Source organism: Salmo salar, chromosome 04 (genome assembly GCF_965601325.2).
Source record: "Salmo salar chromosome 04, fSalSal1, whole genome shotgun sequence".
NCBI classification, from domain to species: Eukaryota; Metazoa; Chordata; class Actinopteri; order Salmoniformes; family Salmonidae; genus Salmo; species Salmo salar.
Window position 1 is genome coordinate 87,002,187 of NC_138294.1, and position 15,103 is coordinate 87,017,289.

At 46.3% G+C, this 15,103-nt stretch overlaps 1 protein-coding gene across 2 annotated transcripts in view; it reads left to right on the forward strand.

Annotated features, from left to right (window-relative positions):
* The window catches only part of LOC106603934 (calcium/calmodulin-dependent protein kinase kinase 1), a 156,775-nt gene that overhangs the window by 21,956 nt on the left and 119,716 nt on the right, over positions 1-15,103 (forward strand). For both annotated transcript variants that reach the window (XM_014198188.3, XM_014198189.3), the window contains exon 2: positions 13,930-13,975. The gene's annotated coding sequence lies outside the window, so the exon portion shown is untranslated. The remainder of the gene's footprint in view (positions 1-13,929; positions 13,976-15,103) is intronic.

Consider the following 15,103-nt stretch of genomic DNA (forward strand, 5'->3'; position numbering starts at 1 on the left):
GCACTTCAATATATAAGTGTAATGTGTGGGTGTGTACACTCAGGCATGTAACTCCCACTCCCATCTGTTGGGACGGAGACAGGGAGAAAGAACGAGAGAGAGGGTGGCCCCATGAGAACCTGATGACACGCAGACTCCCACTGCCCTGAGGGTACAGTGGTACGATTACCTCCTACTAATCTCTTTCAAAACTCCCCACGCCTGGGCTAACCCCTTTTTAAAAATAGACACACAACCAACCAGTGGCTTTCTGAGGTCATGGGACTTCCATCAGTGTGAGTGGTGGCATTGGATTAAGGGGAGGGGCTCCAGGCCTGCTGCCAGTGTGAGGGATACAGGGCTGCACTCAAGGGAGGGCTGTTGGAGGTTGGTTACACCAGGGGGCTATCCTGGACTTCCCTGCCCCTGTTGTGAAGGCCCAAAGTAAGACCTTTAAACAGGTTAACATTCATTACCAGGATGCGTACTCAGAGCATGCGCTGACCAGCTGGCAAGTGTCTTCACTGACATTTTCAACCTCTCCCTGACCCAATCTGTAAAACCTACATGTTTCAAGCAGACCACCATAGTCCTTGTGCCCAAGAATGTCAAGGTAACCTGTCTGAATGACTGTCGCCCCGTACCACTCACATCTGTAGCCATGAAATGCTTTGAAAGGCTGGTCATGGCTCATATCAACACCATTATCCCAGACACCCTGGACCCACTCCAATTTGCATACCACCGCAACAGATCCACAGATGACGCAATCTTTATTGCACTCCACACTGCCCTCGCCCACCTGGACAAGGGACCTATGTGAGAATGCTATAAAATGACTAGAGCTCAGTGTTCAACACCATAGTGCCCTCCAAGCTCATCACTAAGCTCAGGACCCTGGGACTAAACACCTCCCTCTGCAACCGGATCCTGGACATCCTGACAGGCCGCCCCCAGGTGGTGAGGGTAGGCAACAACACATCCGCTATGCTGGCCCCTCGTGGATATGTGCTTAGTCCCCTCCTGTACTCCCTGTTCACCCACAACTGCCTGGCCGCGTACGACTCCAATACCATCATTAAGTTGGCTGACGACACAACAGTGGTAGGCCTGATCACTGACTACGATGAGACGGCCTATAGGGACGAGGTCAGTGACCTGGCAGTGTGGTGGCAGGAAAACAACCTCTCCCATAGTGTCGGCAAGACAAAGGAGCTGATTGCACACCCCCATCCACATCGGCAGGGCTGTAGTGGAGCGGATCGAGAGCTTCAAGTTCCTCAGTGTCCACATCACTAAGGAATTAACATGGTCCACACACACCAACACAGTCGTGAAAAAGGCATGACAACGTCTCTTCCTCCTTAGGAGGATGAACATTTTTGGCATGGGATCTCAGATCCTCAAAAAGTTCTACAGCTGCACCATTGAGAGCATCTTGACTTGCTGCAACAATGCTTGGTATGGCAACTGCTTGGCATCCGACCGCAAGGTGCTACAGAGGGTAGTGCGTATGGCCCAGTACATCACTGGGGCCGAGCACCCTGCCATCCAGGACCTCAATACCAGGCGGTGTCAGAGGAAAGCCCTAAACATTTTCAAAGACTCCAGCCACCCAAGTTATAGACTGTTCTTGTTGCTACCTCACAGTAGGTACCAATGCACCAAATCTGGAACCAACAGGACCCTGAACAGCTTCTACCCCTAAGCCATAAAACTGCTAAATAGTGAACCAAATAGCTACCCGTACTACATTTTACATTTACATTTTAGTCATTTAGCAGACGCTCTTATCCAGAGCGACTTACAGTAGTGAATGCATACATTTCATACATTTTTTTTTTCTGTGCTGGCCCCCCGTGGGAATCAAACCCACAACCCTGGCGTTGCAAACACCATGCTCTACCAACACCATGCTCTACCAACACCATGCTCTACCAACACCATGCTCTACCAACACCATGCTCTACCAACACCATGCTCTACCAACACCATGCTCTACCAACACCATGCTCTACCAACACCATGCTCTACCAACTGAGCTACAGGGTATACTGCTGTTACTGTCTATTATCTATCCTTTACCCCTACCTACAGTATACTGCTGTTACTGTCTATTACTTATCCTTTACCCCTACCTACAGTATACTGCTGTTACTGTCAATTATCTATCCTTTACCCTACATACAGTATACTGCCGTTACTGTCTATTATTTATCCTTTACCCCTACCTACAGTATACTGCTGTTACTGTCTATTATCTATCCTTTACCCCTACCTACAGTATACTGCTGTTACTGTCTATTATCTATCCTTTACCCCTACCTACAGTATACTGCTGTTACTGTCTATTATCTATCCTTTACCCCTACCTACAGTATACTGCTGTTACTGTCTATTATCTATCCTTTACCCCTACCTACAGTATACTGCTGTTACTGTCTATTATCTATCCTTTACCCCTACCTACAGTATACTGCTGTTACTGTCTATTATCTATCCTTTACCCCTACCTACAGTATACTGCTGTTACTGTCTATTATCTATCCTTTACCCCTACCTACAGTATACTGCTGTTACTGTCTATTATCTATCCTTTACCCCTACCTACAGTATACTGCTGTTACTGTCTATTATCTATCCTTTACCCCTACCTACAGTATACTGCTGTTACTGTCTATTATCTATCCTTTACCCCTACCTACAGTATACTGCTGTTACTGTCTATTATCTATCATTTACCCCTACCTACAGTATACTGCTGTTACTGTCTATTATCCATCCTTTACCCCTACCTACAGTATACTGCTGCTACTGTCTATTATCTATCCTTTACCCCTACCTACAGTATACTGCTGTTACTGTCTATTATCTATCCTTTACCCCTACCTACAGTATACTGCTGTTACTGTCTTTTATCTATCCTTTACCTCTACCTACAGTATACTGCTGTTACTGTCTATTATCTATCCTTTACCCCTACCTACAGTATACTGCTGCTACTGTCTATTATCTATCCTTTACCCCTACCTACAGTATACTGCTGTTACTGTCTATTATCTATCCTTTACCCCTACCTACAGTATACTGCTGTTACTGTCTATTATCTATCCTTTACCCCTACCTACAGTATACTGCTGCTACTGTCTATTATCTATCCTTTACCCCTACCTACAGTATACTGCTGCTACTGTCTATTATCTATCCTTTACCCCTACCTACAGTATACTGCTGCTACTGTCTATTATCTATCCTTTACCCCTACCTACAGTATACTGCTGTTACTGTCTATTATCTATCCTTTACCCCTACCTACAGTATACTGCTGTTACTGTCTATTATCTATCCTTTACCCCTACCTACAGTATACTGCTGTTACTGTCTATTATCTATCCTTTACCCCTACCTACAGTATACTGCTGTTACTGTCTATTATCTATCCTTTACCCCTACCTACAGTATACTGCTGTTACTGTCTATTATCTATCCTTTACCCCTACCTACAGTATACTGCTGTTACTGTCTATTATCTATCCTTTACCCCTACCTACAGTATACTGCTGCTACTGTCTATTATCTATCCTTTACCCCTACCTACAGTATACTGCTGTTACTGTCTATTATCTATCCTGTTGCCTAGTCACTTTACCCCTACCTACAGTATACTGCTGCTACTGTCTATTATCTATCCTTTACCCCTACCTACAGTATACTGCTGCTACTGTCTATTATCTATCCTTTACTCCTACCTACAGTATACTGCTGCTACTGTTTATTATCTATCCTTTACCCCTACCTACAGTATACTGCTGTTACTGTCTATTATCTATCCTTTACCCCTACCTACAGTATACTGCTGTTACTGTCTATTATCTATCCTTTACCCCTACCTACAGTATACTGCTGTTACTGTCTATTATCTATCCTTTACCCCTACCTACAGTATACTGCTGTTACTGTCTATTATCTATCCTTTACCCCTACCTACAGTATACTACTGTTACTGTCTATTATCTATCCTGTTGCCTAGTCACTTTACCCCTACCTACAGTATCTTCAGAAAGTATTCACACCCCTTGACTTTTTCCACAGGTTAAAGCTTGAATTTAAAATTGATTAAATTGAGATGGTGTGTCAATGGCAGTTAACCCACTGTTCCCCGGTAGGCCATCATTGAAAGTAAGAATATGTTCTTAACTGACTTGCCTCGTTAAATAAAGGTACAAATAAAAGAAAAAATGGCCTACATCCCCCGTCATTTCAAAGTGGAATTATCTTGTATTCATTGAAAATGAAAAGTTGAAATATCTTGTATTCAACCCGTTTGTTATGGCAAGCCTAAATAAGTTCAGGAGTTAGAATTTGCTTAACAAGTCACATAATAAGTTGCATGGACTCACTGTGTGCAATCGTAGTGTTAAACATGATTTTTGAATGACTACCTCATCTCTGCACACCAAGTGGCTGCTGGGACTTATAGCCTTGTCAACCACACTCAGGCATGTGTCAGTAGCTAATGAGTACTGGGAGGCTGTACTTAGTCTAAGTACAGAACCCTATTAATAACCTGTTATAAACCTGTTATAAACCTTGATATTAATACTGTAGCTAATACATGGTCATCCTGTTCCTGGTGCCACCTATGCTTCCGAGCTTGGGCTCCCGAGCTTGGGCTCCCGAGTGGCGCAGCGGCCTAAGGCACTGCATCTACATTTTAAATGGCATGCAAATTACAGGGCACTTTTGAGATTTGAATAAGACGAGCTTACAAGCTGACTGTTATGTGCGTACCGTTGTTGTTAACCCACCACTGAACCTGCACTGCTGCTGTCTACACATCACTTCCAACTTCAACTGTATATTAGAATAGATGTTTCTGAAACACTTCTTCGTTAATGTGGATGCTACCATGATTAAGGATAATCATGAATGTATCGTGAATATAAGAGAGAGAAGGATGCTTTTTTGAAAAATCTGTTTATGACCATTGAAAGCTGTGTTGTCTTTGCCAAACCAACTTCCTACCTTCCTGCCACATAGACCAATAGAGTGGGCACTGATCATGCTCATGGTGCCCACTCGCTCTCTCTCACTCCTAACATTTGACCTTTAGTCGTTTAAACAGCTTTGGAGAAGAAAAATAATTTGTTGTTCAGGTGTTTAGAACTGGAGAAAGCTTTGGCAGGCTTCCCATGTGCTGCTGTTTGCTTTGTTGGGCATTTAGGCTAAATAGAGGCATCAGCAGTGTTCTGAAGTCAGGCTCTCTGTTGTTCGGGCCAAAATTGTTCTCTTGTGTCTGATATTTAAAACGTTTTTCTGGGCTTGACTATGTGCTTGTTGGGCTCAATGCTGGCCCAGAGTGTGGAATGCTTAATGGGCTGAGTGTTAGATAAAGACACAGTGTCATGGGGATGGTCATAGCTGTTGTCTGCCTGGAAGATTCATGCAGGATGGAAACACAAAGATACTGGTTGGCTGCATTAGGACTGTGGAAGAAACTGGCTGGCTGCATTAGGACTGTGGAAGGTACTGGTTGGCTGCATTAGGACTGTGGAAGATACGGGTTGGCTGCATTAGGACTGTGGAAGATACTGGCTGGCTGCATTAGGACTGTGGAAGATACTGGCTGGCTGCATTAGGACTGTTGAATATACTGGCTGGCTGCATTAGGACTGTTGAAGATACTGGCTGGCTGCATTAGGACTGTGGAAGATACTGGCTGGCTGCATTAGGACTGTTGAAGATACTGGCTGGCTGCATTAGGACTGTGGAAGATACTGGCTGGCTGCATTAGGACTGTGGAAGATGGCTGGCTGCATTAGGACTGTTGAATATACTGGCTGGCTGCATTAGGACTGTTGAAGATACTGGCTGGCTGCATTAGGACTGTGGAAGATACTGGTTGGCTGCATTAGGACTGTGGAAGATACTGGCTGGCTGCATTAGGACTGTGGAAGATACTGGCTGGCTGCATTAGGACTGTTGAAGATACTGGCTGGCTGCATTAGGACTGTTGAAGATACTGGCTGGCTGCATTAGGACTGTGGAAGATACTGGTTGGCTGCATTAGGACTGTTGAAGATACTGGCTGGCTGCATTAGGACTGTGGAAGATACTGGCTGGCTGCATTAGGACTGTGGAAGATACTGGCTGGCTGCATTAGGACTGTGGAAGATGGCTGGCTGCATTAGGACTGTGGAAGATGTCTGGCTGCATTAGGACTGTGGAAGATACTGGTTGGCTGCATTAGGACTGTGGAAGATACTGGCTGGCTGCATTAGGACTGTGGAAGATACTGGCTGGCTGCATTAGGACTGTGGAAGATGGCTGGCTGCATTAGGACTGTGGAAGATACTGGTTGGCTGCATTAGGACTGTGGAAGATACTGGCTGGCTGCATTAGGACTGTTGAAGATACTGGCTGGCTGCATTAGGACTGTTGAAGATACTGGCTGGCTGCATTAGGACTGTGGAAGATACTGGCTGGCTGCATTAGGACTGTGGAAGATACTGGCTGGCTGCATTAGGACTGTGGAAGATACTGGCTGGCTGCATTAGGACTGTGGAAGATGGCTGGCTGCATTAGGACTGTGGAAGATACTGGTTGGCTGCATTAGGACTGTGGAAGATACTGGCTGGCTGCATTAGGACTGTTGAAGATACTGGCTGGCTGCATTAGGACTGTTGAAGATACTGGCTGGCTGCATTAGGACTGTGGAAGATACTGGCTGGCTGCATTAGGACTGTGGAAGATACTGGCTGGCTGCATTAGGACTGTGGAAGATACTGGCTGGCTGCATTAGGACTGTTGAAGATACTGGCTGGCTGCATTAGGACTGTGGAAGATACTGGTTGGCTGCATTAGGACTGTTGAAGATACTGGCTGGCTGCATTAGGACTGTGGAAGATACTGGCTGGCTGCATTAGGACTGTGGAAGATACTGGCTGGCTGCATTAGGACTGTGGAAGATACTGGCTGGCTGCATTAGGACTGTGGAAGATGGCTGGCTGCATTAGGACTGTGGAAGATACTGGCTGGCTGCATTAGGACTGTGGAAGATGGCTGGCTGCATTAGGACTGTGGAAGATACTGGTTGGCTGCATTAGGACTGTGGAAGATACTGGCTGGCTGCATTAGGACTGTTGAAGATACTGGCTGGCTGCATTAGGACTGTTGAAGATACTGGCTGGCTGCATTAGGACTGTGGAAGATACTGGCTGTCTGCATTAGGACTGTGGAAGATGGCTGACTGCATTAGGACTGTGGAAGATGGCTGGCTGCATTAGGACTGTGGAAAATGTCTGGCTACATTAGGACTGTGGAAGATACTGGTTGGCTGCATTAGGACTGTGGAAGATACTGGCTGGCTGCATTAGGACTGTGGAAGATACTGGCTGGCTGCATTAGGACTGTGGAAGATGGCTGGCTGGCTGCATTAGGACTGTGGAAGATACTGGCTGGCTGCATTAGGACTGTGGAAGATACTGGCTGGCTGCATTAGGACTGTGGAAGATGGCTGGCTGCATTAGGACTGTGGAAGATACTGGCTGGCTGCATTAGGACTGTGGAAGATACTGGTTGGCTGCATTAGGACTGTGGAAGATACTGGTTGGCTGCATTAGGACTGTGGAAGATACTGGCTGGCTGCATTAGGACTGTGGAAGATACTGGCTGGCTGCATTAGGACTGTGGAAGATACTGGTTGGCTGCATTAGGACTGTGGAAGATACTGGTTGGCTGCATTAGGACTGTGGAAGATACTGGCTGGCTGCATTAGGACTGTTGAAGATACTGGCTGGCTGCATTAGGACTGTTGAAGATACTGGCTGGCTGCATTAGGACTGTGGAAGATACTGGCTGGCTGCATTAGGACTGTGGAAGATACTGGCTGGCTGCATTAGGACTGTGGAAGATACTGGCTGGCTGCATTAGGACTGTTGAAGATACTGGCTGGCTGCATTAGGACTGTGGAAGATACTGGTTGGCTGCATTAGGACTGTTGAAGATACTGGCTGGCTGCATTAGGACTGTGGAAGATACTGGCTGGCTGCATTAGGACTGTTGAAGATACTGGCTGGCTGCATTAGGACTGTGGAAGATACTGGCTGGCTGCATTAGGACTGTGGAAGATGGCTGGCTGCATTAGGACTGTTGAATATACTGGCTGGCTGCATTAGGACTGTTGAAGATACTGGCTGGCTGCATTAGGACTGTTGAAGATACTGGCTGGCTGCATTAGGACTGTGGAAGATACTGGTTGGCTGCATTAGGACTGTGGAAGATACTGGCTGGCTGCATTAGGACTGTGGAAGATACTGGCTGGCTGCATTAGGACTGTTGAAGATACTGGCTGGCTGCATTAGGACTGTTGAAAATACTGGTTGGCTGCATTAGGACTGTGGAAGATACTGGTTGGCTGCATTAGGACTGTGGAAGATACTGGCTGGCTGCATTAGGACTGTTGAAGATACTGGCTGGCTGCATTAGGACTGTTGAAGATACTGGCTGGCTGCATTAGGACTGTGGAAGATACTGGTTGGCTGCATTAGGACTGTTGAAGATACTGGCTGGCTGCATTAGGACTGTGGAAGATACTGGCTGGCTGCATTAGGACTGTGGAAGATACTGGCTGGCTGCATTAGGACTGTGGAAGATGGCTGGCTGCATTAGGACTGTGGAAGATGTCTGGCTGCATTAGGACTGTGGAAGATACTGGTTGGCTGCATTAGGACTGTGGAAGATACTGGCTGGCTGCATTAGGACTGTGGAAGATACTGGCTGGCTGCATTAGGACTGTGGAAGATGGCTGGCTGCATTAGGACTGTGGAAGATACTGGTTGGCTGCATTAGGACTGTGGAAGATACTGGCTGGCTGCATTAGGACTGTTGAAGATACTGGCTGGCTGCATTAGGACTGTTGAAGATACTGGCTGGCTGCATTAGGACTGTGGAAGATACTGGCTGGCTGCATTAGGACTGTGGAAGATACTGGCTGGCTGCATTAGGACTGTGGAAGATACTGGCTGGCTGCATTAGGACTGTGGAAGATGGCTGGCTGCATTAGGACTGTGGAAGATACTGGTTGGCTGCATTAGGACTGTGGAAGATACTGGCTGGCTGCATTAGGACTGTTGAAGATACTGGCTGGCTGCATTAGGACTGTTGAAGATACTGGCTGGCTGCATTAGGACTGTGGAAGATACTGGCTGGCTGCATTAGGACTGTGGAAGATACTGGCTGGCTGCATTAGGACTGTGGAAGATACTGGCTGGCTGCATTAGGACTGTTGAAGATACTGGCTGGCTGCATTAGGACTGTGGAAGATACTGGTTGGCTGCATTAGGACTGTTGAAGATACTGGCTGGCTGCATTAGGACTGTGGAAAATACTGGCTGGCTGCATTAGGACTGTGGAAGATACTGGCTGGCTGCATTAGGACTGTGGAAGATACTGGCTGGCTGCATTAGGACTGTGGAAGATGGCTGGCTGCATTAGGACTGTGGAAGATACTGGCTGGCTGCATTAGGACTGTGGAAGATGGCTGGCTGCATTAGGACTGTGGAAGATACTGGTTGGCTGCATTAGGACTGTGGAAGATACTGGCTGGCTGCATTAGGACTGTTGAAGATACTGGCTGGCTGCATTAGGACTGTTGAAGATACTGGCTGGCTGCATTAGGACTGTGGAAGATACTGGCTGTCTGCATTAGGACTGTGGAAGATGGCTGACTGCATTAGGACTGTGGAAGATGGCTGGCTGCATTAGGACTGTGGAAAATGTCTGGCTACATTAGGACTGTGGAAGATACTGGTTGGCTGCATTAGGACTGTGGAAGATACTGGCTGGCTGCATTAGGACTGTGGAAGATACTGGCTGGCTGCATTAGGACTGTGGAAGATGGCTGGCTGGCTGCATTAGGACTGTGGAAGATACTGGCTGGCTGCATTAGGACTGTGGAAGATACTGGCTGGCTGCATTAGGACTGTGGAAGATGGCTGGCTGCATTAGGACTGTGGAAGATACTGGCTGGCTGCATTAGGACTGTGGAAGATACTGGTTGGCTGCATTAGGACTGTGGAAGATACTGGTTGGCTGCATTAGGACTGTGGAAGATACTGGCTGGCTGCATTAGGACTGTGGAAGATACTGGCTGGCTGCATTAGGACTGTGGAAGATACTGGTTGGCTGCATTAGGACTGTGGAAGATACTGGTTGGCTGCATTAGGACTGTGGAAGATACTGGCTGGCTGCATTAGGACTGTTGAAGATACTGGCTGGCTGCATTAGGACTGTTGAAGATACTGGCTGGCTGCATTAGGACTGTGGAAGATACTGGCTGGCTGCATTAGGACTGTGGAAGATACTGGCTGGCTGCATTAGGACTGTGGAAGATACTGGCTGGCTGCATTAGGACTGTTGAAGATACTGGCTGGCTGCATTAGGACTGTTGAAGATACTGGTTGGCTGCATTAGGACTGTTGAAGATACTGGCTGGCTGCATTAGGACTGTGGAAGATACTGGCTGGCTGCATTAGGACTGTGGAAGATACTGGCTGGCTGCATTAGGACTGTGGAAGATACTGGCTGGCTGCATTAGGACTGTGGAAGATGGCTGGCTGCATTAGGACTGTGGAAGATACTGGCTGGCTGCATTAGGACTGTGGAAGATGGCTGGCTGCATTAGGACTGTGGAAGATACTGGTTGGCTGCATTAGGACTGTGGAAGATACTGGCTGGCTGCATTAGGACTGTTGAAGATACTGCCTGGCTGCATTAGGACTGTTGAAGATACTGGCTGGCTGCATTAGGACTGTGGAAGATACTGGTTGGCTGCATTAGGACTGTTGAAGATACTGGCTGGCTGCATTAGGACTGTGGAAGATACTGGCTGGCTGCATTAGGACTGTGGAAGATGGCTGGCTGCATTAGGACTGTGGAAGATGGCTGGCTGCATTAGGACTGTGGAAAATGTCTGGCTACATTAGGACTGTGGAAGATACTGGTTGGCTGCATTAGGACTGTGGAAGATACTGGCTGGCTGCATTAGGACTGTGGAAGATACTGGCTGGCTGCATTAGGACTGTGGAAGATGGCTGGCTGGCTGCATTAGGACTGTGGAAGATACTGGCTGGCTGCATTAGGACTGTGGAAGATGGCTGGCTGCATTAGGACTGTGGAAGATGGCTGGCTGCATTAGGACTGTGGAAGATACTGGCTGGCTGCATTAGGACTGTGGAAGATACTGGTTGGCTGCATTAGGACTGTGGAAGATACTGGTTGGCTGCATTAGGACTGTGGAAGATACTGGCTGGCTGCATTAGGACTGTGGAAGATACTGGCTGGCTGCATTAGGACTGTGGAAGATACTGGTTGGCTGCATTAGGACTGTGGAAGATACTGGCTGGCTGCATTAGGACTGTGGAAGATACTGGCTGGCTGCATTAGGACTGTGGAAGATACTGGTTGGCTGCATTAGGACTGTGGAAGATACTGGTTGGCTGCATTAGGACTTTGGAAGATACTGGTTGGCTGCATTAAGACTGTGGAAGATACTGGCTGGCTGCATTAGGACTGTTGAAGATACTGGCTGGCTGCATTAGGACTGTGGAAGATACTGGCTGGCTGCATTAGGACTGTGGAAGCAGCTCCCTTGTCTCCTCTTTTGTCTTTCTGTTAGTTGTCTCTGGCTTTAATGTATTAGGTGGAAGGACAATCAAATCAAATTTTATTTGTCACGTGCGCCAAATACAACAGGTGTGGACCTTACAGTGAAATGCTTACTTACAGGCTCTAACCAATAGTGCAAAAAAGGTGTTAGGTGAACAATAGGTAAGTAAAGAAATAAAACAATAGTAAAAAGACAGGCTATATACAGTAGCGAGGCTATATACAGTAGCGAGGCTATAAAAGAAGCGAGGCTATATACAGTAGCGAGGCTATATACAGTAGCGAGGCTACATACAGTAGCGAGGCTATATACAATAGCGAGGCTATAACAGTAGCGAGGCTACATACAGTAGCGAGGCTATATACAGTAGCGAGGCTATATACAGTAGTGAGGCTATAACAGTAGTGAGGCTATATACAGACACTGGTTAGTCGGGCTGATTGAGGTAGTATGTACATGTAGATATGGTTAAAGTGACTATGCATATATGATGAACAGAGAGTAGCAGTAGCGTAAAAGAGGGGTTGGCAGGTGGTGGGACACAATGCGGATAGCCCGGTTAGCCAATGTGCGGGAGCACTGGTTGGTCGGGCCAATTGAGGTAGTATGTACATGAATGAATGTATAGTTTAAGTGACTATGCATATATGATAAACAGAGAGTAGCAGCAGCGTAAAAGAGGGGTAAGAGGGGGGGGGCACACAATGCAAATAGTCCGGGTAGCCATTTGATTACCTGTTCAGGAGTCTTATGGCTTGGGGGTAAAAACTGTTGAGAAGCCTTTTTGTCCTAGACTTGGCACTCCGGTACTGCTTGCCATGCGGTAGTAGAGAGAACAGTCTATGACTGGGGTGGCTGGGGTCTTTGACAATTTTTAGGGCCTTCCTCTGACACCGCCTGGTGTAGAGGTCCTGGATGGCAGGCAGCTTAGCCCCAGTGATGTACTGGGCCGTACGCACTACCCTCTGTAGAGGCTGAGCAATTGCCGTACCAGGCAGTGATGCAACCAGTCAGGATGCTCTCGATGGTGCAGCTGTGGAACCATTTTGAGGATCTCAGGACCTATGCCAAATGTTTTTAGTTTCCTGAGGGGGAATAGGCTTTGACGTGCCCTCTTCACGACTGTCTTGGTGTGTTTGGACCATTCTAGTTTGTTGATGATGTGGACACCAAGGAACTTGAAGCTCTCAACCTGCTCCACTACAGCCCCGTCGATGAGAATGGGGGCGTGCTCGGTCCTCCTTTTCCTGTAGTCCACAATCATCTCAATGTCATGGATCCTGTGTGGTGGGCCAGCAGAATTTCTGTGTGTGTTTGTGTGCGTGTGAATACTAGGGCCAGGGACCTCACGATATGATATTATCATGACACTTAGTAGTGATGTGGAAATAAATTGATACGATCCAATATATAATCCAAAATATTATCCCGCTATCTAACTGTACCGATTCCCCCCATCAATTGTGAATACATGCTAAATGTAATACAGTATTTAGGCTACTGAATGTAATACAGTATTTAGGCTACTGAATGTAGTGCAGTATTTAGGCTACTGAATGTAGTGCAGTATTTAGGCTACTGAATGTAGAACAGTATTTAGGCTACTGAATGTAATACAGTATTTAGGCTACTGAATGTAGTACAGTATTTAGGCTACTGAATGTAATACAGTATTTAGGCTACTGAATGTAGTGCAGTATTTAGGCTACTGAATGTAATACAGTATTTAGGCTACTGAATGTAGTACAGTATTTAGGCTACTGAATGTAATACAGTATTTAGGCTACTGAATGTAGTGCAGTATTTAGGCTACTGAATGTAATACAGTATTTAGGCTACTGAATGTAGTACAGTATTTAGGCTACTGAATGTAATACAGTATTTAGGCTACTGAATGTAATACAGTATTTAGGCTACTGAATGTAGTACAGTATTTAGGCTACTGAATGTAATACAGTATTTAGGCTACTGAATGTAATACAGTATTTAGGCTACTGAATGTAATACAGTATTTAGGCTACTGAATGTAATACAGTATTTAGGCTACTGAATGTAGTACAGAATTTAGGCTACTGAATGTAATACAGTATTTAGGCTACTGAACCTAATACAGTATTTAGGCTACTGAACCTAATACAGTATTTAGGCTACTGAACGTAGTCCTAAATGTGATCAGATGTGATTATTGGGTCTGTCGGACTGGATAAAGGCTTTAGTTTGTGTCTGATTGCCATTTCTCTATTAAGAGTATTTCATAGACCTCCTTCTATTTTCCTTTACAGGTTCTTGTGATTTTCAGAGGAAGGACGATCATCCAGGGACATTGCGGTAAGTAAAACGATACTTGCTACCGATGCAGCATCCTACCACTGGTTACGGAGAGAGATACAACGCTAGAATCTCTACTGTCTTTGTAATTCCAGGAGCAATGTATTGATTCAGATACTGCCCTCAATACTAACCCTATCTACCTACCGTTCCTTAAGCAACATCCATCCAACTACTCAGTGGGCAAAACTATGAAACTATGACATCATTTCAACCAGTTTTGCTCAGTTTGACTGAGCTAAATTGGTCCCAGGGGAATACTCCATAGACACAGTAGGCCTGTGGTTTCTGTCAGTGTGCTCTCTCTCCCGCCTCAGGAGCTTCTAGCTTGTCAATCAGTATCCATCACAGTGTACAGTACTCCAGGGCCCTCATCCACCACTAATATCCATCACTACCTCAATGTACAGTACTCCATGGCCCTCATCCACCACTAATATCCATCACTACCTCAATGTACAGTACTCCATGGCCCTCATCCACCACTAATATCCATCACTACCTCAATGTACAGTACTCCATGGCCCTCATCCACCACTAATATCCATCACTACCTCAATGTGCAGTACTCCAGGGTCCTCATCCACCACTAATATCATCACTACCTCAATGTACAGTACTCCAGGGTCCTCATCCACCACTAATATCCATCACTACCTCAATGTACAGTACTCCAGGGTCCTCATCCACCACTAATATCCATCACTACCTCAATGTACAGTACTCCAGGGTCCTCATCCACCACCAATATCCATCACTACCTCAATGTACAGTACTCCAGGGTCCTCATCCACCACCAATATCATCACTACCTCAATGTACAGTACTCCAGGGTCCTCATCCACCACTAATATCCATCACTACCTCAATGTACAGTACTCCAGGGTCCTCATCCACCACTAATATCCATCACTACCTCAATGTACAGTACTCCAGGGTCCTCATCCACCACTAATATCCATCACTACGTCAATGTACAGTACTCCAGGGTCCTCATCCACCACTAATATCCATCACTACCTCAATGTACAGTACTCCAGGGTCCTCATCCACCACTAATATCCATCACTACCTCAATGTACAGTACTCCAGGGTCCTCATCCACCACCAATATCCATCACTACCTCA